At 41.3% G+C, this 26425-nt stretch overlaps 1 long non-coding RNA gene across 1 annotated transcript; it reads left to right on the plus strand.

The window, feature by feature from the left end:
* The first annotated feature begins 751 nt into the window (after positions 1 to 751).
* LOC125127812 (uncharacterized) lies at positions 752 to 26407 on the plus strand. The gene is made up of 3 exons (XR_007135067.1): positions 752 to 944; positions 23917 to 24125; positions 26350 to 26407. It is a non-coding gene; the product is annotated as an uncharacterized LOC125127812 (long non-coding RNA).
* The last annotated feature ends 18 nt before the right edge of the window (positions 26408 to 26425 follow it).

Raw genomic sequence — 26425 nt, forward strand, 5'->3', positions numbered from 1 at the left:
ATTTTTTTTTTTTTTGGAAGTTCAATTATATGAACTGAAGTCTCATCTGTAGAACATTTATGGAAAACAGCTTTTAAATCAACTTAATTTTTTTCCCTTTTATTTATTTATTTTTGTGACGTTGCAGAAAAAAAAGGAAGACAGGGCCGACCAGCTCAGAGTGTGGAGAGCTGGAGGTGCAGTGGCTGCAGCTCCAGCCTCAGAGCCTGTGCCTCCAAGTGGCCAGGGCTGCATTAGGAGGGAGGCCGGGGGGGGGGGGGGGGGGGGGGGGGGGGGGGGGGGGGGGGAAAGAGGGGGGTGGGAGGCGAGAGGCAGGAGGGGAAGTGGGGCGGGAGGGAGTGTCAAGTTTTGCCAGCAGCCCTCCTGGCAGCCATTCAGAGCTCCTGCCCCTGCTGGCGCAGCAGCAGAGGCGGCGGCGTTGGCGGCGGCAGAGCCGTTGGAGGCGGTGGCGGTGGCGGCGGCGGCGGCGGCAGAGCCGGTGGAGGCCGTTGGAGGCGGCCGTGGTGGCAGCCCTGGCAGTGACGGCGCCTGAGAGGGAATGTAGAGGCAGCAGCAGAGGCTGCTGCGTTGGAGCCCAGCGAGAACCAGCTGCAGGACCTTGTTCCCCTAAGCCAGGCTCCGCCTCCCAGCCCTGCCCAGCCTGGGCCCAGCCTTGCGTGCTGCCTGCTGAGTTCGCGAGCCTCACGCTGTGCCCTCCGCCAGCCGCACCGGGCTTCCAGGTGCTTTTTGCTGTTTTTTAATTTGGGCCGCGGGAGGGGTAGGAAGGGGAGGTGCTGCAGGCCCCCCCCCCCCCCGCCCGCCGGCCTTGGCGGCATGACTCCACCCTGACCAGGGGCAGGCGAGCGGCTACATTGGAGCAGAGGGCACAGCAGAGGCTGTTCCCACAGAGGAGCACAGTTCTCCACCCCACCTGGAGGCAGCAGCTAGGATGATTCTGAGAGCCGGTAGGTGTCCGGCCACAGCCCTCCCCCGACCCCGCTGGAGGCCGGCTCCCTCCCCTTCCCTGCCTACCTCCCTCTCCTCCGCCCCCCGGTGGGTGGCCAGGGCCGGAGTTCACTGCAAGTTGGCAGAACGTTTGTCGGCTGGAGCTCCCCCAGAGTTCAGATGTGGAGAACCAGGGACGGGAAAGGAGGGGTCCGGGTTTGGGTGGGGCAGGGGGCGCTGGTGGCCTGAGCCTGGGAGCCGCGGGAGCTGGGAGCCTGAGCTCTGGGGATCACTCGGTGGCCTCTGCTGTACTCCAGCCTCCCCAAGCTGCAGTCAGCTCTGTGGCAGATGACTGAGTTGAGACCAAAAGCGGGGTTTTAGGGTTGGGGAGGGCGGCTTGGGCGCCATGGCGTGGGGCTGGAGCTCTGCCTGTGGGCTACTGTCCTCTCCCCAGGTCCTGGAGCCTCTTAATTTTTTTTTAATGAGGAGGAGCTGCTGGCTTGTAAAATCATATTCCTCTCTCTCAAAGAAGAATTGTATTTTTAACATGGTTTGAAGCAAGCAAGGGGTAGAGTTACTGCAGAATTTAAAAATTGGTTATAACATGCATATTTGGATAGTAACACACCATTTAGGAAGATTGAACTCATGTACTGCAGCTATTCAATTACCATGAAGCAGTAGTAGAACCCCAGTTCCTCACTTAATTACAGGATTTAATTCTGAATTCCAGGCACCATGACTTTGAGAAGAAGCTTCCATTTCTATAGCATGTAAGGTTCAACTCTACAAGTTTTCCCAGTGATATTTCTTGAGATTTACTCTACCTTTTAGGATCCTTTTTACCTTATTTCAAAGAAAGAAGGAATAGTTACCTGGAGGAAATATAAAGATACTGCAAAATGACACTCATTAGCCAGTGGCTTACAGTGTGCTTGTCATAGGCCTTCCTTCACATTTAAATACTGAACATTCTTTGCTTCTTCCTTTGATGATGAACATATACCAGATTTGCATTTTGAAGGAGGCATGTTATATTACTCTGGTAATAAAAGAAATTTACCTTAATAGGAAATACTTCTTTGGAATGCTCTTATGGTGCAGTGGGTTAAGGAGCTGGCACTGTCACTGCAGTGCCATAGGTCACTGCTGTGGCAGCGGTTTTATCCCTGGCCCAGGCATTTACACATGTTGCTGGTGTGGCCAAAACAAAAACAAAAACAAAAGAGAACCAACCTCCCGACCCCCAAAACCTCTTTTCCCCTTTTATTCATATCAAATCTAGTTTCATGTATTTTAATGACAAATGATGTTTGATATATATCATAGAGTAGCAATGCAAAACCGAGACTCCTTTGAGATCCTCATTAAATATATGGAGAGATTCATTCTCTTCGCTTTCACTTTGGAAGTGTGTGGAACACTTTGGACAAGTTGATTCTTTGCAGCTTTTTTACTTTTAGGGCCACACCTGCAGAATGTGGAGGTTCCCAGGTTAGAGGTTGAATCAGGAAGAGGCCTCCAGCCCCCCCAGCCACAGCCAATGGGATCAAACCCATGTCCTCATGGATAGTAGTCAGACTCATTTCCACTGAGCCCCAACAGGAACTCCCTTTGGCAGCTTTCTATGAGCATCTAAGAAGCCCACAGCACAAGGGTGATCTCTTGGGCTTTCCTCTTCCAGACAGATGGAAGAGGCCCCCTGGCATCGTTTCCTGTGTATTGCAGCGTTACAGCCATGCCAACATTCCCATTCATCTATCTCCTTTTTATACACAACATCCCAAGAATCCAGGTGGAAGAGTTACCTCTTCACCCCTTTGTTTAGATGTGGATTGTGGTAGTTGTGCAATTCTCAAGTGGAGATGTTAGACATTGTCCAATGGTACCAATCCACAATTAAATCATGATTACTGTGTATGTGCTATCTTTGTAGAGCACCTAAAGAAAATCTTAGTAATCATCTGAAACTAACATTTTCCCTGTATCTTTTGATCAGAATCTATAACCATGGAATTCTTAGACTAATTCTCTTCTAGCTCAAACTAAAGTAACCATCCTTCTTTAATAGAACTGTTCCTGGTTTGGAACAACCGTTTTCTTCAGTAGGGGCAGTCGTCAGACAGCATATTAATACTCAATGTTTCTTTTCCTTTGCCAAATCCTGAGGACAAGCTGAGAAGAAAATCTCCCCAGCAGGCATTAGGGAGGTGGGAGTCATCTTCTCATCTGTTTTTGGGGGGGCCCAGACATAAATACAGTCTTCCAAGGAAACACATTTCCATGGGTAGATGTATGATAGCAGTTTGTGACTAGCTTAAAAGCATCAGGAAAAGTATTTCCTTACACTCTACCCCCTAATGCAGTGTACCGTCTGAGCATTTCTGAAGTAGTCAGGACCTTCTATGAGAAGTGACAATGATAGAGCAAAACCCAGGATCTCAGGGTATTGCCACTGTCAGTTAGTTTCTCCCCCTGGGAGTTTGGCCAGAATTTCATCTTTAACACTGAGAAAACCTTTACAGTGTGAGGACACAGAATTTTGTTTATTTATTTTTAATGTTTTCTTCGAGTATAGTTGACTGACAGTGTTGTGTCAATTTCTGTTGTACAGCGTGGCGACCTAGTTGTTTATCTATCATCTATCTCTCATCTCTCCTTATATATATTCTTTTTCTGCTATTATCTTCCATCATATTCTATCCCAAGAGGTTGGATGTAGTCCCCTGTGCTATCCGGTAGGACCTCGTTGTTGATCCCCTCCAAACGCAGTTGTTTGCATCTACTCACCCCAAACTCCCCCCATCCATCCCACTTCCTTCCCCCTCCCCCTTGGCAACCCAAGTCTGTTCTCCATGTCTAGACATAAATGGTCTTTTAGGTTGAATATTGGGAAGTTGAAGATGAAAACAATAGATAATTCATCGAATCTTTCGGTTGAAGAAAATAGAAGATGAGGAAATTGGCTTTAGGAGTTCCCATCATGCTTCAGTGGTTAAGGAACCCGACTAGTATCCCCGAGGGCCCAGTGGGTTAAAGATCCAGCATTGCTGTGAGCCATGGTGTAGGTCACAGACTCATCTGGGATCCCACGTAGCTGTGGCTGTGCCTGTGCCTGTGGCCAGCAGCTACAGATCCGATTAGACTCCTAGTCTGGGAATCTCCATATGCCTCAGGTGCAGCCCTGAAAAGAAGAAAGAAAGAAAGAAAATTGCCTTTTAAAAAAAGCTGTTTGCCGATCTTAGGATTCTAGGGCTGATGACAAAACTCCAGGTTGCTCTCTTTCCTTTGTTTTTCTTCCTGTTACTGTGGTTGAAGACAGTGGCCTTTGCAGGAACCATGACGAGTGCTGCCTCTGGCTCTGAGCCTCTTTCCCTCCAACATCTGGGACAGGGTGTGTGAGATATCTGAATGGGGCCCTCATCCTCCCTCCACCCAGTAAAACAGGAGCACAAACACCATGATATCCTTGACTTTGCCTGATAAAGAAATGGAGGAGGAGCTCATCTCTCTGGGACCTTTGGCAGAGGTTGGCAAGGCTTTGGTAAGATGCTGAAAATAGTCTCTTAAAAAAGAAGACTTCCTAGGAAAATGCTCAGGTGGCACACCTGGCTGCACCTTGGTTATGTATATTAAGTCCCTTGATTTAACTCTGTTCCCCCTGATATTTTTCGTGTCAAATATGGGAGAGGCATTATATATCTTGCTGAACTTAGTTGATGGCTTTCCAACTAGCTTAACATAAGATGGTCCAATAATCTTTGGGAATCTTCATCCATTCATGTGATAAAGTTAGGTCCTCTAAATGTGGGTGAGTTCATGATTGTAGGACTCTGTTTACTCATGTATGTTCAAGAGGGTTCATCTAGATAAAGCATAGCCTCTAATCCATGTGCATGTTTCATTCAAGAGAGTAAATAGTGGAAGACAATCTGAGATGGGGCTCCAACTCTCAGAGGCACAGCTTTGTGCTTTCACAACTAGCTGTCTGTGTTTTCATCAGCCTGTCTTTATTCATTGTTGAACATGTGCCTCCTTGATACACTCGCTATCTAGACATAAAACGTGACAAGATAAATCATCGATGTGCATTTTCTCCTCCATTTCATCATGAATTGTATTTCCTTTTCTCATTGGAATCAATTTTTGGCATTTCTTAAAGGAGAGTCTTTTGACAAAAATGTGAATTATTTATAGGCTGCTGAGAGAGAGAGGATTTTGCCCTCACTTTGCTGAAGGTAAAATTCCAAATCTTGAATGATAGCTCCCATAGTAGCACCCATTGTCTTGACGTGGTGTTTCTTTTCATTTTCCTCTTGGGCACATGGGAATGAGCATGGCAAGTGTGCGTCTGATAGTTGTTTTGTTTTCTCTTACCTTATGTGAAAAATCAAAGTTAGTTTTCTTGCCCATTAAAACACATTTTTTTTCTTTCAAGTTAGAGATGGTTTGTAAGACTCTTTGGAGGACTCAAGAAATAATTGTTTTAAAGTATAAGTAAATGTTGCAAAATTACAAAGCAGCTATCATTTCACCAAATGAAACAAAATGAGGCACTTTTAGAATAGTCAAGAGTAAATTCTCTATATTCATCCTGCTAAACCCAATCAAATCATACCATTAAATTGGCTTAAGTTACAAAATTGGACATTTATTTGACTGAACTTTAGAGGGCAGACAAGGGTCAACTAATAACTACCCTCTTAATGAGCTAAGAAAACAGGCTCCAGCAAGTCCGAATAACCAAATTCTGAGGTGGTCTGAGTCAGTCGCATTACACAAATCTTTTCCAAACTGTAGCCATTGTTGTAATGAATCTTTCTACAACATAAGTCATGGTTTAAGCTGTGTGAACAGCAAACATCATTTTTTTTCCATCATGTAGGCCTCTTGAAGTACTTTAGTATTTAGTTCTTCACCAATAAAGTAATAACATACAAGGGTTATATTAATGATCTCTAGATTCTTACTCCAGGGTCTTGCCAATATTCTCCCAAAGTGTGAGGATCCCCTGTTGTGCACTCTCAGGGAACTGCAGCATGGTTCTGTCCTTGCTTGACTCTTCAGTGAGTGATGTGCTAAGAGACAGTGCTTTGAATAAAAAGAAAAGGCCCTCCCTCAGACTTGATGTTGTAGTCTGCTCTTCAGAAAGGCCTTTTTCTAGATAGGGTCACTCAGCCCATCCCTTCCCTTCCCTCTACTGGAGGGAGAGACCTGGTATTACTTTCTAACTCTGGCTGATGGTGAGTGTACCACAGTGACTGACCCCCCCTCCCAGTCAATAGGAAATATATGGGTACATAAGTTTTCTCCCACTGCTATAACCCATGAACGACGGAATTGTTTAACTTCAAAGCTTAACGTACTCTTCTTGAAAGTCTCTTTATACTTGAATCATTTGATAGAAGAGACTTATCGTGAGCATGCGGAGCAGATAATGTGCAAGAAATGACACATCCATTGCTAACAATGTCCCATGAAAATTGCAGAGTACACAATGCCTTAAAAGAACATGATTAAAGAGGGGAAAAAATCTTTGGAATTCAAATGACTCCTGGAAAACTCAGACTCCTTTAGTATTGCCATCTCTCTTTCTCTTCTCTTTTGGTTACTATTTGCATGAAAGAGCTTTTCCCATCTTTTCGCTTTTAACCTATTTGTGTTTAGATCTAAAGTGAGTTTCTGGTAGACAGTGTGTAGTTGGATCATATACTTTAAAAAAAATCCTTCTGCCAATTCTGACTTTTGATTAGAAAGTTTAATACACTTAATGTAAGGTGATTACTCTTAGGAGGGATTTACTTCTGTCATTTCGCTATTGGTTTTTTATATGCCTTATAGTTTTTTGTCCCTCTTTTTCTGCATTACTGTTTTCTTTTGTGTTTAGTTGCTTTTTTTTTTTTTTGTCTTTTGAGGGCTTCACCCATGGCACATGGAGGTTCCCAGGCTAGGGGTCTAATTGGAGCTGTAGCTACTGACCTATGCCATAAGTACAGCAACTAGAGATCCGATCTGCGTCTGTGACCTACACCACAGCAATGCCAGATCCTTAACCCGCTGAGCGAGGCCAGGGATCAAACCCGCAACCTCATGGTTCCTGGTCAGATTTGTTTCTGCTGCACCATGATGAGACTCCTAATTGGATTTTTTTTTTTTTTGTGAGGAAATACTTTCTTTTCTCATTTCCTTTTCTATATATTCTTTAGATATTTTGTTTGTGATTTTTGCAGAAATTACATTTACCATTTTAAAGTTATAACATACTAAGATGAATTTATTCCAGTTTAATTTCAGGAACAAACAAAAGTTTTGCTCCTTTAATGACTCTGTCTCCACCCCTTTTAGTTGTTGAAGTTACAAAATTGTATCTTTATAGATAATATGCTAAACGTATAAAATGGTATGATGTTTACTGCATTAGTGTCTTCAATTAGGAAGAAAAGAGAATGTGGGGTTACCAACCAAAGTTACAATCATACTGTCTTTTGGACTAATACTTTGTTTAAAGCATCCTAGTCTCAAATCCTGTCGAAAACAAAAAAGTGAAGTTCCACATCATCATTCCACACCATCGTTACAAGGATGCTAGCTTTTATAATTGTTCACTTATTTTCCTTTCCTAAGATCTTTATTTCCTCATATGGCTTTAGGTTGCTGGCTAGTATTCTTTCATGTCAAACGGCATGACTCCCTGTAGCATTTCTTGCAGTTTAGTATTGAGTTCCCTGAGCTTTTGGTTGTTTCAGAATGTCTTAATCTCTCCCTCATTTTTGAAGAACAGTTTTGCCTGAAAGAAGGATTCTTGGTTGACAGTTTTCACTTTTTCTTTTCTCTTCTTTTTTTATGCTTTGATGATATTAGCTCACTGCTTTCTGGCCTCTGAAGTTTCTGATGAGAAGTCTGCTGATAATCTATTAAGGACTCCTTGGATGTGCTCAGTCCCTTCTCTCTCGATGCTTTCAAAATACTCTTTCTGTCTTGGTCTTTTGACAGGTTGAGCATGATGTGTTCCAGTGGTGATCTCTTTGAGTTCATTCTACACGGAATTACTTGTTTCTTGGATGGTTACAATGATGTCTTTTCATCAAATTTTGCAAGTTTTTAGCTATTCTGTCTTCAACTAGTCTTTGTCCCTTTATTTCTTCTTCTGGGACTCCCACCAGGAGAAATACATTGGTCAGCTTTATGGTATCTCGTAGGTCCTGTAGGCTTTCTTTGTTTTTTCTGTAATCTCTCTTGTTTTTCTGTCTCTTCCTCAGACCAGATAATTTCCATTCTCTTATCTTTGAATTCACCGATGCTTTCATCTGCCTGCTCAAAATCACCTTTGAATCCTTCCAGTAAATTTTAAATTTTAATGATTGTACTTTTCAGTTCCTGATTTCTTTTTTAGGTTTTCCATCTTATTTACATGTACATTTTATGCATACATTATTTTCTTGACTTTCTCTGTATCTTCTTTTAGTTCTTTGAACATCTTTAAGATAACTGTTTTCAAGTATTTGTCTAGAAGATCCGTCATTACCTCTTTCCCAGGGACAGTGTCAGGGGGTTTATTATTTTCCATTGCATGAGTCATATATATATATAGTTTGGTTTGGTTTGGTTTGGTTTGCATGCGTGGTGATTTTTTTTTTTTTGGTTGAAAAGTGGACATTTAAATCAAATAATGTGGTAACTCTAGGAATCAGATCCTCCCCCTTCCCCAAAGTTGTGTGTGTGTGTGTTGAACATTTTCATCTGTCTCTGTGCTGGGGACCAGCTTGAGGGTAAATATAAGGTCTCTTCAAGTCTTTTCTAAGTCCATACCTTATCTTGGGGTTGTGTAGTGACTTTTGTATTTTCCTCATATATGTAATTGTTTTTTACTATCCTAGTCTTCAATGTCTGTCTCCCCAAAGGGGGAAAGAGTAAAACAAAGAAGAGGAAACGGCACCATCCCTCTGAATCTCACGGATGTCTCTTCAGCCAGAGAGAGAGGGGCTTTCAACCATGAGGTGAAGGGCAACAACCACGGTCACTGCCTGTCTCTTTGCACTCTGTGATCAGAAGCAGCAATCAGCGATCAGAGGAGAGAGTTCCAATATTTGGAAAACAGGGTCCTTTTTGCCCCTCATGGTTCCTGCAAGCTGTGTTCAAACTGCTCAGGAAGCATGTAAACTGCTGTCTGCCCTGAGCAGGGGAATAGGAGAATGGTACTTGCTACTGTGCTAGGAGCTGGAATTGACCCAAATTAACCACAATGTATTGTTGGAGTCTTCCCCTAGATGTTGCAATCCTTCAATAGACTCCAGAGTTCCTAGTTAGTTGCATTAGACAGATTCTGCCAGTGTACATGTTTCCTAGGTGGGGAGACCAATTCCTGGTGCTTCCTCCTCTGCTATCTTTCTAGATTCCTCCTACATAATATACTTTTAAACTTTATTTCAAAGACATTAATAACAAGTTCTCCCAGTATATTTCCTTATAGGCCCTGTGTTCCATCTAAATATATTATGATACTATTTTATTTTATTTTATTTTTTGGTCTTTGTGCCATTTCTTGGGCTGCTCCTGCGGCATATGGAGGTTCCCAGGCTAGGGGTCGAATTGGAGCTGTAGCCGCTGGCCTACACCAGAGCCACAGCAACACAGGATCTGAGCCTGCACCACAGCTCACGGCAACAGGATCCGAGCCTACACCACAGCTCAAGGCCAGGGATCGAACCTGCAACCTCATGGTTCCTAGTCGGATTCATTAACCACTGCGCCACGAGGGGAACTACCATTATGATACAATTTTCAAACAACACTATAACTGCAAATATGTGGTAATGCAAATCTCAGTTTAAAAATAGCACTGTTTATTATGACCAGAACCTTTTAAGAATTTTAATGTTACGTTTACACTTCAAAGAAATTTGATGATTAGAAAAAAATCAAATATGCTTCTGCTTTGCATGTTTGTGCTGACCTCTGCAGCCCATTGAAGTCTCTCCTCTTTCCTCATTTCTGCTCACAAGATACTGTGTGGACCTTGGTGTGGCATAGGGTCCCTCAAGTGATGTCAGAGACTCCCCCCTCCCCCAGGGTCCTCACACAGCATCCTTCACATACAGTGGCTGACCTGCAGCAAGGTGCATGGACTGCACTGAGTGCTGCGAGCAGCAGCTGGCTCTGCACTCACAGAGGCACAGTTTCCGGACATGCAAGTGAAAGGTCACAGTCATGGACTTTATGCTCCAAGGGAGCATCTCCAGTGTCTGTGCTTTCTTGTGTCATACAACCTGGCAGTCAAGGTCGAGTGGTACATTTCCAGGAAGAAAAGGCCAAGGCCATTTTCCCAGCACTTAGTTCAAAACCCTGAGCGCCCTCTCAGTCTTTTTCAGGACTTGATTGGACAACAAAGCAATAAAGACCTCCTTTCTGCTAGTTTGTGCATGTTCAGTGTTCATCCCCCATTGAGGACAAAGAGCATGTCCTTCTTTTAATCAAAGGGGATTTGACTAATAATACGATGCCTTCAGTTTCTGAAAAGGACTTTGTGTGCCCTTCTTTTCATACACTGTTCACAATTAGGAGAGAACAAGTAATTAGCCTGGATTGGGTCTAACACAACTTTTCCTAGAGATGAGACTAGGGGCCAGAAGTGCCTCCTGCTTCTTTTTCCAAATCAAACGCCTATAACATTTTGGTTTCTTCCCTTTAGATTGTCTCAACATGTTGCTGTGTTTTCCCCCAGCTCCATCTTGGCTTAGGGCTTCAATATTTACTGAAATTCTTACAATCTTTCCATTTGGTCTCCCAGAGGAACAATTATCCACAATATGAATTTACATAGATAAAGATGATCACTATGAAACACAGCTTGCATAAAACCCTGTCCTGTTTCAGGAGCTCTCACGCCTTGGGGTATGTCTCTTGGGTCAAGTTCAGACCCCTCTGTGTGAGTTCTAGGATCTCCAACAGTCTGTGCCCCCTGTACATCCCAGAGCCATATTGTGACTGATTCAGGAGCCTGAGCTCAAAAGAAGAGCAGAAACCTAGTTAAGAGTGGCTAAGGCAGTCCTTCAATCAGTCGTGAAATGATAGGAAAAGGAAACTCATATTCTGAAAAAGAAATGAAAACAGAGTAAAAATGTGAGTAAATGCAATACAAATATCCTTCTGGCCTTGAGTTTCTAACTTGTATTTGCAGATTGAAGCAAAAATTACTACCTTATCTGAGAAGGTTTTCAGCATATATAGTTGTACTATTTAAAGCAAATTATCAAGTGGGAAGGGTAAGCTACCTCCACTTCCTGTGTTCCAGTGCCCACACCACAGGACTACAATAAGCTATGTAAGATGCCATCCCCAGAGGAACAGCCGAAACATCTATACAAATGATACCTTTAAAACCAATAGAGAACATACAGGTGCATGTACCTTTTTCAAGGAATGTTTTGTCAGGATACATGCCCCAGAGTGGGATTGCTAGCTGTTCAATAGAAAATTGACAGACCACTGTGGAGTTCCCGGGGGAGCTCAGTGGTTAATGAACCTGACTAGCATCCATGAGGATGTGGGTTCAATCCCTGGCCTCACTCTGGGTTAAGGATCTGGCATTGCTGTGAGCTGTGGTGTAGGTTGCAGACGCAGCTCAGATCCCACGTTGCTGTGGCTGTGGTGTAGGCCGGCAGCTGCAGCTCCGATTTGACCCCTAGCCTGGGAACCTCCATAAGCCGCGAGTGCGACCCTAAAAAACAAAAAAGAAAGAAAATTGACAGAACACTGCAAACCAACTATATCAAAATGATATAGATAAAAACAATATAGACAAGCAAAAATGGAATTTAAAAAAATGTTCCTTCTCTTAGTAAAGGTGGGTTCTCCTTTCTTGAAGACAGGATCAGCCAGACCAAGGACTCTGGCATTAATTGGCTCAAAGGGCCATGTCTGTATACCCCAAGAGGTTGGAGTTCCTGTTGTGGCACAGTGGAAATGAATCCGACTAGGAACCATGAGGTTTTGGGTTCGATCCCTGGCCTCAGTGGGTAAAGTGTTGCCATGAGCTGTGGTGTAGCTGCAGATACTTCTCGGATCTGGCGTGGCTGTGGCTGTGGTGTAGGCTGGCAGCTATAGCTCCGGTTAGACCCCTAGCCTCAAAAAAACAAATAAATAAATAAATAAATATCCCAAGAGTTCCATCACACCCAAACAAGCTTGAAGCTATTGGGCTCCATCAAAGTTGTACATGCACCCCTTAGAGTAGAATAAAAAACCCTCCTTATACAATAAAGTTCCTCCTTATACAATAAAGTTCTAACTCACATGAATATTTTGATAGTATTGCTTTTTTCTAAATCAATAAAACCAGATATAATTAAGGTCTATGTTACCTTAAATTTATGCCCAAAGCTTGCTTTTTTTTTAAACAAAAATTGACACATATATTTGCTTTTCGGTAGATTTGACATTCACTCTTTGTTAATATGGTCCCTTGAATAAATTCTTTTTTGTGATGTAGCTTGATAGCTCTCAACCAGCCATAAATTGGAGGGAATGCAAGGCAAGACATTTTGAAGCCAGTAGGATTAGGGATGTTGAAGAATGTCATACCGGGTGGCTTGAAAACGTCATACAATTCAGTAATCCAACATTGTCCAAGTGGGGTTCTCTGGAAATAGATGCTGAGAAAGGGTCTGGTGTGCTGCATATTTTTAAGACTCAATACCTAATGAAAGAGAAAGAAAAATACATGGATTGTCCTAGAAATAAAAGGTAAAGCATTTAGAAATTATTGGTGTAAGCCACTGTTTATAGATGAAAAGAGCCACACTAATTACAATTATTTCAGTGTTTACAGAAAATGGCCCAAGACACAATTGAACATCCTTTCATAGTTCCTGGAATAACAGCGTAAATGTAGCCGATGTGTATAGAAACACATCTGATTTTTGTGTATACTTTGCACCTTCTTTTGTTCATTTTTAAAAGTGTTACTGAATGATAGTTGATTTCCTGTTGTGATCATTTCTGCTGTACAACCAAGTAATTCAGTTATGTATGTACACACATCCAATCTTTTTCAGATTCTTTTTCCATATGGTTTAACACAGAATATTGGATAGATTTCCCTGTGCTATACAGCAGGTCCCCGCTGGCCTGGCATTTCATATACCACAGTGTGCATGTGCCAGTTTGGAGTTCCTGCTGTGGTGCAATGTGTTAAGAATCCATTTGCAGTGTTTCTGGTTGCTGCGGAGGCATGGGTTTGATCCCTAGAGAGCACAGTAGATTGAAGGATTTGGTGTTCAATCCCTGGTCCAGAAACTTCCATATGCAGTGGATGTGGCCATAACAACAAACAGACAAACTCTGTGTTCTGCAACTTGATTGGATTTATTAGTTCTAATAGCTTTCTTGTATATTCTTTGGGATACTCTCTGTATTAGATGATTTCATTTGCAAAAGAGATAGTTTGGGCTCTATTTTGGATGCAGACCAGTAGTTCTGGTTAGAACTTCCAGTAGAATGTTAAATAACAGCAGAAGAAGTGGGCATTCTTACCTTTGTTCTTTATTCTGGGGGGACAGATTTCAGTCTCCCATCATTGATGGTAATTTAGCTGTGAAGTTTTTGTAAATATGTTTATGATGTTGAGGAATTTTCCCTATATTCCTAGATTGCTGGGATTTTTTTTTTTTAATCAAGAAAGGGTGTTGGATTTTGTCAAGTGCCTTTTCTACATCAACTGAGATGATCATGTGTTTTTTTTCCCCTCGTTCTATTAAGTGACATATTACATTGACTGATTCATATGTTGAACCACTCTTGCATTACTATTTGGTCATAGTAAAGAGCTATTTAAAAATGCTCTTGGATACAATTTACTGATATTTTGTTGAGGATATTTGCATCTATCTTCATGAAGGCTATGTGTCTGACTTTATTTTTTTGTGGTATCTTTTTCTCATTTTAATGTAAATTAATGTTGGACTCATAAAATTAGTGAGGAAGTATTCTCTCCTCTTCAGTGTTTTGGAAGAGTTTGTGAAGGATTGATTTTGTTTGTTTTTGTTACAACGGCACGTTTGGAAATTCTCAGACTGGGGTCTAATTGGAGCTGTACCTGACAGCCTACACCACAACCACAGCAACGTTGGATTGAAGCCACATCTTCGACATATACCACAGCTTGTGGCAATGCTAGATCCTTAACTGAGTGAGGCCAGGGATCGAACCTACATCCTCATGGACACTTTGTCGGGTTCTCAGCCTGCTGAGCCACAGTGGGAACTCTGAGAAGAATGCATATTAATTTTTCTTGAAATGTTTAGTAGAATTCTCTGGTAAAGCCACCTGTTCCTGGACTTTCTTTGTTGGAAGGTTTTGGACTAGTGATTCAATCTTTGTACTTGTTATACTTCTGTTGAGGTTTTCTAGTTCTCTGTGAGTTGGTTTAGAGCATTTGTGTTTCAAGAAGTTTGTCCATTTTTCTAATGGTCATCTACTTTTTTAGGTTATCATTGTTCATAGTATCCTTTGATAACTCCTTTTCACCCCTGTAAGTTTTATAGTAATACTTTCACTGTTATTCTGACTTTAGTTAGTTGTGTCTTCTCTTTTTTTATTTGGTCAGTGTAGTTTATCAATTTTATGTTTTGAAAGAACCATTATTACAAAATAATGGCTATAGTCCCTGAGTTGTACGGTATATCCCTGTTGTTTCTCTATTTTATACACATCATAGTTCGTATCTCTTAATCCCTTCCCCCTCTCTTGCCCTTCTTCTCTTTCCTCTCCCCACCAGTAACCACTCGTTTATTTTCTGCATCTGTGTATCTGTTTCTATTTTGTTATATACATTTTTTTTTTAGATTCCACATATAAGTGACAACATAGAGGATCTTGCTTTCTCTGACTTGTCTTACTAAGCATAATACTCTCTAGGTCCACCCACATGCTTGAAAATGAGTGGAGCCACAGCTGCAGCAATGCCAGATTCTTAACCACTAGGCCACTAAGGAGCTCCTTCCTCTCCATAAGATTTTAAAAATATATTTTGTTTAATATTAGTATGGCCACTCCAGCCCTATTTGAAGCACCATTTATGTGAACTATTTTTTTCTATCCTTTTATGTTCAAATTTGTCTTTAGAATTATTGTGAGTCTCTGATAGACAGTACATAGTTGGATCATGAACTTTTATTTATTCTGCCAGTCTGTATTTTTTATTAAAGAGTTTAATCCACTTCTACTTAAAGTAATTACTGATAAGGGGAGGTTTACTTCTGTCATTTTTCAGAAAAGCAGTATGTTTTCTGTATGCCTATAGTTATTTTGTGCTTCTTTTTTCTGTATTACTACCTTATTTTTAGTTGCGATTCGGTAGTGAATTGTTTTGCTTCTCTTCTCAATTCTTTATATATATATATACATATAGTCCATAGATATTTTCTTGGTGGTTACCATGGGAGTTTCATTTAATATCCAAAAGCTCTAAAAATTGAATTTGAATTGATAAACAATTTAACTTCAGTAGCATACAAAACTCTACTATACAGCTCCATCCTTTCTGTTCTTCATACCATAGATGACATCATTGTATATTATGTGCCCAATAATAATAGATGAATAATTTCTAATGCATTTGTTTTTTTTTATTGTTGTTCTCTGTTTGTTTGTTTTTTGTCATTTTCTAGGGCTGCACCCATGGCATATGGAGGTTCCCGGGCTAGGAGTTGAATCTGAGATGTAGCTGCTGGCCTACGCCACAGCCACAGCAATGCCAGATCTGAGCTGCATCTGCGACCTACACCACAGCTCACGGCAAGGCTGGATCCTTAACCCACTGAGTGAGGCCAGGAATCAAACCCGCAACCTCATGGTTCCTAGTCAGATTCATTAACTACTGAGCCACGACGGGAACTCCTCTAATGCATTTGTATTTTAAATCTCTAGAATATAGAAAACCAGGCTACAGGCAAAATTACAGTAATAGTAGCTTTCACAATTGCCTATGCACTTACTTTTACCCTAAATTTCTTTATGTGGCTTCAGGTTACTATCTTCCTTTTATTTCAGCCTGAAGGACTCCCTTTACCATTTCCTGAAGGGAAGATCTAGTCTTAATAAACACCCTCAGCTTTTTCAAAGCTTGGAATGTCATTTCTCCCTCATTGTTGAAGGATCGTTTTATTGGATATGAAGTTGTCCATTGAGGGGCTGTGGTGTAGGTTGCAGATGCAACTCAGATCCCAAGTTGCTGTGGCTCTTGGTGTAGGCCAGCGGCTACAGCTCCGATTAAGACCCCTAGCCTGGGAACCTCCATATGCCATGGGAGTGGCCCTAGAAAAGGCAAAAAGACAAAAAGTCAAAACAAAAGTTGTCCATTGACACTCCGCTCCCCCTTAAGCGTATTGGTTGTATCAACCCACCGACTTCTGGCCTTCAGGGTTTCTGAGGAGAAATTGACAGGTCATCTCTTTGGGAATCCCTTGTATGGGATGAGTCAGCCACTTCTCTCTTGCTCCTTTTAAGATTCTCTCCATCTTTGCCTTTCAATATTTTGTTGATGTTGCATCTCAGTGTGAGTATTTTTAAGATTCTTCTACTTGGCGTTTTTGAGCTTCTTGGATTTATAGATTCATTTATAGCCATTTCAGTTCTTTAAATTTGGGAAGTTTTCAGGAATTATTCATTTTGCTCCTTTCTCTCTCTTCTCCTGCTAACATTCCCACAATGCCTGTGTTGGTCCACTTGGTGATATTTCACAAGTCTCTTAGGCTCTGTTTATTTCCTTCATTCTTTCGTTTTTCTCTTCCTTAGACTTGATCATTTCATTTGTTCTTTATGGGCACTGATTGTTCTGCTTGCACAAATCTTCTTTTGACCCCTTTTGAGATCCTTTTCATTTCAGTTATTGGACGTTTCAGCTTCAAAATTACTTCTTTTAAATTTTTTTAATGTTTTATTTATTTCTTTATTACTCAAATGAATTTATCACATCTGTAGGTATATGATGATCATAACAATCCAATTTCACAGGATTTCCACCTCACAGCCCAAGTATATCCCCCTACCCCTCAAACTGTCTCCTCTGGAGACCATAAGTTTTTCAATGACTGTGAGTCAGCATCTGTTCTGCAAAGAAGTTCCGTCTGTCCTTTTTTCAGATTCCATATGTCAGTGAAAGCATTTGATGTTGGTGTCTCATTGTATGGCTGACTTCACTTAGCATGATAGTTTCTAGATCCATCCATTTGCTAAAAAAATGCTGGTATTTCGTTCCTTTTAATGGCTGAGTAATATTCCATTGTGTGTATGTACCACATCTTCTGGATCCACTCCTCTGTTAATGGACATTGAGGTTGTTTCCATGTCTTGGCTATTGCAAATAGTGCTGCAATGAACATCGGAGTACATGTGTCTGCGAGGCATGATTTTCTCTGGATAGATGCCCAGGAGTGGGATCGCTGGATCAAATGGTAGTTCTCTGTTTAGTTTTCTGAGGCATCTCCATCCTGTTTTCCATAGTGGTTGCACCAATTTACAATCCCACCAACAGTGTACTAGGGTTCCTTTTCCTCCACCCCCTCTCCAGCACTTACTGTTTGTAGACTTTTGGATGGTGGCCATTCTGGCTGGTGTAAGGTGGTACCTCATTGTGGTTTTGGTTTGCATTTCTCTGATTATGAGTGATGTTGAACATCTTTTCATGTGTTTCTCAGCCATCCATATGTCTTCTTTGGAGAACTGTCTGTTTAGATCTTCTGCCCATTTTTGGATGGGGTTGTTTGTTTTTTTGGTATGGAGCTGCAGAAGGTGTTTATAAATTGTGGAGATGAATCCCTTGTCAGTTGATTCACTTGCAAAGATTTTCTCCCATTCTTTGGGTTGTCTTTTTGTGTTGTTTGGGGTTTCCTTTGCTGTGCAGAAACTTTGAAGTTTGATTAGGTCCCATTTGTTTATTTTTGTTTTTATTGTCCATACTCTAAGAGGTGGATCTGAGAAGATGTTGCTGTCATTAATGTCAGAGAGTATTTGGCCTGTGTTTTCCTCTAAGAGTTGTATAGTGTCTGGTCTTATATCTAGGTCTTGAATCCATTTGGAGTTTATGTTTGTGTATGGTGTTAGGGAGGGTTCTAATTTCATTCTTTTCCATGTGGCTGTCCAGTTTTCCCAGCACCTCTTATTGAACAAGCTGTCTTTTCTCCATTGTGTATTCTCGCCTCCTTTGTCATAGATGAGTTGGCTGTAGGTGCGTGGGTTTAATCTGGGCTTTCTATCCTGTTCCACTGATCTATATTTCTGTCTTTGTGCCAGTACAATACAGTTTTGATGATTGTTGCTTTGTAGTATAGTGTGAAGTCCAGGAGCCTGATTCTTCCAGCTCCATGTTTCCTTTTCAGGGTGTCTTTGGCTATTCTGGGTCTTTTGTACTTCCAAACAAACTTTATACTATTTTGTTCAAGTTCTGTGAAATGTGTCTGTAGTAATTTGCTAAGGATTGCATTGAATCTGTAGATTGCCTTAGGTAGTATAGTCATTTTGATAATATTGACTCTTCTAATCCAAGAGCATGATATGTCTTTCCATCTATTTGTGTCATCTTTCATTTCTTTCATCAGTGTCTTATAGTTTTCAGAGTACAGGTCTTTTGTCTCTTTAGGTAGGTTTACTCCTAGGTATTTATTTTATTCTTTTGGATGTGATGGTAAATGGGATTGCTTTCCTGGTTTCTCTTTCTGGTCTTTCATTGTTAACTGTATCGAAATGCTGTTGATTTCTGCATATGAATTTTTGTATCCTGTGACTTCGCCAAATTCATGGATGAGCTCTAACAGTTTTCTGGTAGAGTCTTTAGGATTCTCTAGGTATAATATCATGTCATCTGCAAATAGGGATAGTTTTACTTCTTCCTTTCCAATTTGCATTCCTTTTATTTCTTTTACTTCTCTGATTGCCTTGGCTAGGACTTCCAAAACTATTTTGAAGAGTAGCGGCAAGAGCGGACACCCTTGTCTTGTTCCTGATCTCAGTGGGAATTCCTTCAGCTTTTCACCATTGAGAATGATGTTTGCTGTGGGTTTGTCCTATATGGCCTTTATTCTGTGGAAGTAGGTTCCCGCTCTGCCTGCCACTTTCTGAAGGGTTTTTAATCAGAAGTGGCTGTTGGATTTTGTCAAAGGCTTTTTCCGTGTCCATTGAGAGGATCATATGGTTTTTGTTCTTCAGTTTGTTAATGTGGTCTATCCCACTGATGGATCTGTGGATATTGAAGAACCCTTGCATCCCTGGGATAAATCCCACTTGATCCTGATGTACAATCCTGTTAATGTATTGTTGGATGCAGTTTGCTAGGATTTTGTTGAGGATTTTTGCATCAATGTTCATCAGTGAAATTGGTCTGTAGTTTTCTTTTTCTGTGGTATTTTTGTCTGGTTTTGGTATCAGGGTGATGGTGGCCACATAGAATGAGTTTGGGAGTATCCCTTCCTCTGCAATTTTTTGAAATAGTTTCTGAAGGATAGGTGTTAGCTCTTCTCTAAATGTTTGGTAGAACTCGCCTCTGAAGCCATCTGGTGCTGGCCCTTGGTTTGTTGGAAGTTTTTTAATCCCAGTTTCCATTTCAGTTCTTGCGATGCGTCCATTCATCTTTTCTGTTTCCTCTTGGTTGAGTCTTGGAAGATTGTACTTTTCTAAGAATTTGTCCATTTCTTCTAGGTTTTCCATTTTATTGGCATATAGTTGCATGTAGTAGTCTCTTATGATCCTTTGTATTTCTGTGATGTCCGTTGTTACTTCTCCTTTTTCATTTCTAATTGTATTGATTTGAGTCCTCTCTCTTTTTTTCTTGATAAGTCTGGCTTAGGGTTTATCAATTTTGTTGATCTTTTCAAAGAACCAGCTTTTCATTTCCTTGATCTTTTCTATGGTTTTCTTTGTTTCTAGTTCATTGATTTCTGCTCTGATCTTTATGATTTCTTTCCTTCAACTCACTTTAGGTCTTGTCTGTTCTTCTCTCTCGAGCTGCTTTCCATGTACAGTTAGCTTGTTGAGTTGAGCTTTTTCTTGTTTCCTGAGGTGAGCTTGTATTGCTCTAAACTTTCCTCTTAGAACAGCTTTTGCTGCATCCCATAGGTTTTGGAGTGTCGTATCTTTGTTGTCATTAGCTTGTAGGTATTTTTAAATTTCCTCTTTGATTTCTTCGGTGATCCATTGGTTGCTTAGTAGCATGTTGTTGAGTCTCCACGTGTTTGTGTTTTTTGCAGATGTTTTCTTGTTGATTTCCAGGCATATGGCGTTGTGGTCAGACAAGATGCTTGATATGATTTCAGTTTTCTTAAAGTTACCGAGGTTGGATTTGTAGCCCAGGATGTGATCCATCTTAGAGAATGTTCCATGTTCACTTGAGAAGAATGTGCATTCTGTTGCTTTTGGATGGAATGTCCTATAAATATCTGTGAAGTCCATGTGGTTCAGTGCATCCTTCAGGGCCTGTGTTTCCTTCTTGATTTTCTGTGTGGTTGATCTGTCCATTGCTGTAAGTGGGGTGTTAACGTCCCCCACTATGATTGTGTTATTGTCGATTTGTCCTTTTAGGGTTGTTAGCAGTTGCCTTGTATATTGTAGTGAACCTATGTTGGGCGCGTAGATATTTAAAATTGTTATATGTTCTTCTTGGATTGGTGCTTTGATCATTATGTAATGACCTTCTTTGTCCCTTCAAATGGTCTTCATTTAAAAGTCTATTTTGTCTGATATGAGTATTGCTACTCCAGCTTTCTTTTGATCCCTGTTTGCATGAAACATTTTCTTCCATCCTCTGACTTTCAGCTTGTCTGTGTCGCTAGAAGTGAAGTGGGTCTCTTGAAGACAGCATATATATGGGTCTTGTTTTTGTATCCCTTTAGCCAGTCTATGCCTTTTGGTTGGGGCATTAGTCCATGAACATTTAAGGTAATTATTGATATGTATGTTCTTCTTGCCATTTGATTAATTGCTTTGGATTTGTTGTTGTTGCTCTTTTTTCTTTCCTTCTTCTCTTGTTCTCTTCTGGTTTGATGACTCTCTTTTGTGTTGTATTTGAGTTGATTTTTCTTTGTTTGTGTATCCATTGTAGATTTTTGGTTTGCAGTTATTTTGAAGTTTTGATATAAGAATCTGTATGAACATGAGCTTGTTTTAAGCTGTTGGTCTCTTAATTGCAAGTGCATCACCAGTGTCCTGCATTTGTACCCACCTCTTCTCATGATTTCTGATTTTGGTGGTATAATTGTACATGGATGACTTCGTATCTTTTACTGTATATGTGTGTGTATATATATACACCTTTGCTGGAGAGCCTTGTCATTTGTGGCATGTTTGTTTCCTGGTGTGGCCTTTTCTTTTCTGCCTAGAGAAGCTCCTTTAGTATTTGTTGTAAGGCTGGTTTAGTGTTGCTGAATTCTCTCAGCTGTTGCTTATCTGTGAAGGTTTTGATTTCTCCTTCAAATCTGAATGAGGTCCTTGCTGGGTAGAGTAATCTTGGTTGGAGGTTTTTTCCTTTCATCATGTAAAGTATATCATGCCACTCCTTCTGGCCTGCCAAGTTTCAGGTGAAAAATCTGCTGATAACCTTACTGGGATTCCCTTGTATGTTACTTCTTTTCCCTAGCTACTTTCAAGATGTTCTCTTTGTCTTTAATTTTGGTCATTTGATGAATATGTGTCTTGGTGTAGTCCTCCTTGGGTTTATTTTATATGGTACTCGTTGTGCTTCCTGGATTTGACTGAGTGGTTCCTTTCCCATGTGAGGGAAGTTTTGGTCTATTATCTCTTGGACTATTTTTTCTGTCCCCTTCTCTCTCTCTTCTCCTTTGGGCACCCCTATGATACGGATGTTGGTGCATTTAATGTTGTCCCAGAAAGAGACTCTCCTCATTGCTTAGCTGATTTTCTGGGATTTTTCCTTTCTCCCTCGTCTGAGTTATAGTTCTCTGTCTTTTCATTTTTATAGGTTTTTGGTGTGGTGACCCTTTTACATATAATTGAGTTGTAGCCTCTTTTACTTCTGGTGACTGCCCCCCTTGTGGCTGATGTTGGTATGGGGGCTTGCTGTAGGCTTCCTGATGGGAGGGGCTCATGCCTGCCCACTGGTAGGTGGAGCTGATTCTAATCCCTCTGGTGGGTGGGGCCTAGTCTCTGGATGGGATTAGAGGCATCTGTGTGCCTGAGGAGTCTTTAGTAGCCTGTGTACTGAGGGGTGGGGCTGTGATCCCACCTGGATTGTTTTTTGCCCTGGGGCTTCTCAGTGCTGACTGAAGGGTGGAGCCAAATTTTCCCAAAATGGCCACCTGCAGAGAAAGGCAACTGCTGAATATTCCTGAGAGCTTTGCCTTCAATGTCCTTCTCTCACAACAAGCCACGTTCACCCCTGTTTCCCAGGATGACCTCCAAGAACTGCAGTCAGGTTTGACCCAGATTCCTATGGAGAACTTGCTCTGCCCTGGGACCCAGTGCATGTGAAAGTCCGTGTGTGCCTTTTAAGAATGGGGTCTCCATTTCCCCCAGTCCCATGGAGCTCCTGCTGCGCACAAGCCCCACTGGCCTTCAATGCCAGATGCTCCAGGGGTTCTTTCTCCCATTGCCAGATCCCCACACGTGAGAGTTTGATGTGGAGCTCTGAACTCTCAGTCCTGTAGGTGAGTCTCTGTGAAGCAGTTAGTTTCCAGTCTGTGGGGCTTCCCACCTGGGAGGTATGGGGTTGTTTATATCACGAAATCGCCCCTCCTACCTCTTGATGTGGCCTTCTCTTTGTCTTCTGGAGTAGGATATCTTTTTGAAGGTTTCTGGTCCATTTGAGTGAAGAGTGTGCAGCCTTTAGTTGTGAATTTTGTTGTTTTGGGGAGAGAAGTTGAGCTCCAGTCCTTCTATTGCACCATCTTAATCCCCGCTTCAAAATTTCGGTTTTTTTGAAAATAATTTAACCTCTGTTGACATTATTTTCTACATATTATTTTTCTATTTTTGTCCATGTCTTCCTTTAGCTCTTTGAGCCTCTTCAAAATAATTCTTTTTAAGTCTTTGTCTAGTAATTTTGACATCTGGGATTCCTCAGGTACATATTCTGTTGATTTAGTTTGTTGCTTCTTTTTAAGGGCTTCAGGTGCAGCATATTGACATTCCTGGGCTAGGAGTCAAATTGGGGTATAACTACAGGCCTATGCCACAGCCACAGCAGTACCAGATACAAGCCACGTCTGTAACCCACACCACAGCTCATAGCAACACCAGATTCTCAAGCTAATTAGTGAGGCCAGAGATCGAACCCACATCCTCATGGACACTAGTTGGGTTTGTTTCCACTGAGCCACAGTGGGAACGCCTCCTTTGCTTCTTTGAATCAGCTATACATTGCTGTTTTTTTGTATGCCTTGATCCCTTTTATTTTATTTTATTTATTTATTTATTTTTGCCATTTCTAGGGCTGCTCCTGGGGCATATGGAGGTTCCCAGGATAGGGGTCTAATTGGAGCTGTAACTGCCGGCCTGCACCAGAGCCACAGCAACTTGGGATCTGAGCCACGTCTGCAGCCTACACCACAGCTCACAACAACGCTGGACCCTTAACCCACTGAGCAAGGTCAGGGATCAAACCTGCAATCTCAGGGTTCCTAGTCAGATTCGTTAAGAATTCAAAAATGTACAATTAACTTAACCCAAATGTACTATAGCACTGTTCCCATATTAGCCCTTTGTTCATTCTGATGTTACATGCTAATGAAACCCTTATATATGCCCCATAGCTCTAGATCTGGCTAAACTGCACTGCCTTTCAGATGGTAATAAAAAATAGTCAACAGTCACAACATAGTGGTACTTTAATTTGTAATCTCTAGTTGGTTTTTGAAATCGTAAGTGTTCACCTGACTTTTTGAAGTCATGATGATTCACATGATTTTCTGCCTACCTATTCTATCATTTATTGAGTGACGAGTCCTTATTTCCTACAATAACTGTGAATTTGTATATTTCTCCTTTCAGATTGATCAGCTTCTGCCTCACCTATTTTGATGAGGATTCTCATAATGATAAAGATAACAATTCTCCAAAAAGACACAACGATTTTAAATGTGTATGCGCCTAACAAAAAGGATTTCAAAATGCAAATCCTGCTACCCACATCCCCCAACAACTACTCAGCATTCATCCACAGACACAGGTGACTGGGAGATGAGAGATTTCAACACCAGGTACCAAGGGTCCTTGGAGGAGTCTTGCCCATCCATGTGGAGGGAATTGGTCCTGCCTGTGGACAGTGTAGTAGCCCATGAACCTGCTCCAGCTCTGCTGAGCTGGGGTCCAGAAGTCCCTAAAGAACACTAATTCTGACAATCACTCATGGGTAAGAGAGACTTTGAGGAAGGCTAGGTTTCCAGGGAAGTGCTGGCACAGCAGTGGAGCAAAATATGTGTGTGTGTGTGTGTGTGTGTGTGTGTATTAAAGTATACATGTATATATATACATGCACACATATATACATATATGTGTATATGTAGAAACATGTAACATGCAAAATACATGTAAAGTAAAATATATATATATACACACACACAAACAAGTTTGACACTGATGAGGGGAAGAGGAGTAATTTGACTTAACACATGTCCTCTGTCCTCCAGGTGGCACAGCTTCGTGTCAGGCCATATCTTCTCAGCCTGTGATTTCTTCCAAGGGGTAAAGTGAGGGTGTGTAAGTGAGTGCCTCTTTTCCCCAGCTGTGTAGGACACTCTCAAAAAGACCCATTTCTCTTGCCCCATCAAGTGGCTGCTAGAACTCTTGGGGGACATTGCAGGGATGAGGCTCCCACGAACCCCAGTCTAGTCAGACAAACCCAAACTAGAGGCACTGTACAAAATACCTGCTTGGTATTTTTCACAAGGGTCAAGGTCATGAAAAACAAGGCTAGTCTGAGGATCCGTCACAGATTTGGGAAAAGGAAAGGGTCTTGATGACTAAATGCACTATAGCTCCCTGTACTGGATTCTGGGCTAGAAAAGACAAATGAGTGGAAAAGAGGTAAAATTAAGAACTGTCTGGAGTTCCCGTCATGGCACAGTGGTTAACGAATCCAACTAGGAACCATGAGGTTGCGGGTTTGATCCCTGGCCTTGCTCAGTGGGTTAACGATCCAGCGTTGCCATCAGCTGTGGTGTAGGTCGCAGATGCGGCTCAGATACCGCGTTGCTGTGGCTCTGGCGTAGGCCGGTGGCTACAGCTCCAATTGGACCCCTAGCCTGGGAACCTCCATATGCCGCAGGAGTGGCCCAACAAATGGCAAAAGACCAAAAAATAAATAATAAATAATAAATAAATTTTAAAAAATTAAAAAATAAAAACAGTGGAGTATATCTTAAAAAAAAAAAAGAACTGTCTGGTATAGTGTATGGTATTATAGCGATGTTAATTATTTAGTTTTGTTCAATGTAGCATAGTTATATAAGAGGTTAACCTTAAGGAAAGTTGTGTAACAGACATACGGAAGCTGTCTCTGCTGTCTCTGGATTTTTTCTGTACATCTAAATTTTGAAATAATTTATTTTATTTAAAAATAATACTAACATTTAAAAAGTAAAATGAAGCAGGAAGGAGGATTAAGAGTGCAAAGTGAGGAGGTGAGGACCAGGGGTTTTTTGTTTGTTTGTTTTTAAGGTAATCAGGGAAGTTCTTCCTGGTACCTTTTTAGCAGAGCAGGAGTCAGGCCAGGGCCATACAGCTATCTTAAGAAGAGTCTGAAGACAGAGTAAACAGCAGATAAAAAGGAACTGAGACTAGACCATGGCATGTTCAAAGGAGATGATAGCAGCACACTGGATAAGGCAGAGAATGGTAAGGGTGAGGTAAGAGGGCAGTGCTGTGTCTGTGTATTTTTTCCAGCTTTACTGAGGTGTGGTTGACAAAAGTCATACATGTTTAGGTTGTGCACCATAGTGTTTTGATAGACATACACAATGTGAAATGATTCCACAATCATTTCATGAAATGAAATCAGGAAACCATTCCGTCATCAAGCCAATTAACATATCCATCAGTTCACACAGTTACCTTTGTGTGTGTGTGTGTGTGAAAGGGGGTAAGAATATTTCAGATCTATTCTGGCAAATTAAGTATATGGTACATTATTATGCATTGTAATCACCAATGCGGTACATGAACTTTCTAGACCTTATCCATCTTATAACTGAAAGTCTATACTCCCCATATTTGTAATTTAAATGATTAGACAATAAGTATGCAGGCATATTTTCCTACCCTCTCCCTTACTTATCTTTCAAATAATGTTTTGAATGAAACATGTTCAGTTTTTTCGATAATTCTAAAAGTAATTTTCAAACAGGCAAAAGTGCACATGGGGTTCTTTTGCACTGCTTCATTTTTGCATCTATTTGTTCTTTTTTTCTTTTTTTGTCTTTTTAGGGCCGCACAGATAGGAGTCGAGTCTGAGACCTACACCACAGCTCACAGCAACACGGGATCCTCAACCCACTGAGCT

This window comes from Phacochoerus africanus, chromosome 5, assembly GCF_016906955.1.
Source record: "Phacochoerus africanus isolate WHEZ1 chromosome 5, ROS_Pafr_v1, whole genome shotgun sequence".
In the NCBI taxonomy this organism is placed as follows: Eukaryota; Metazoa; Chordata; class Mammalia; order Artiodactyla; family Suidae; genus Phacochoerus; species Phacochoerus africanus.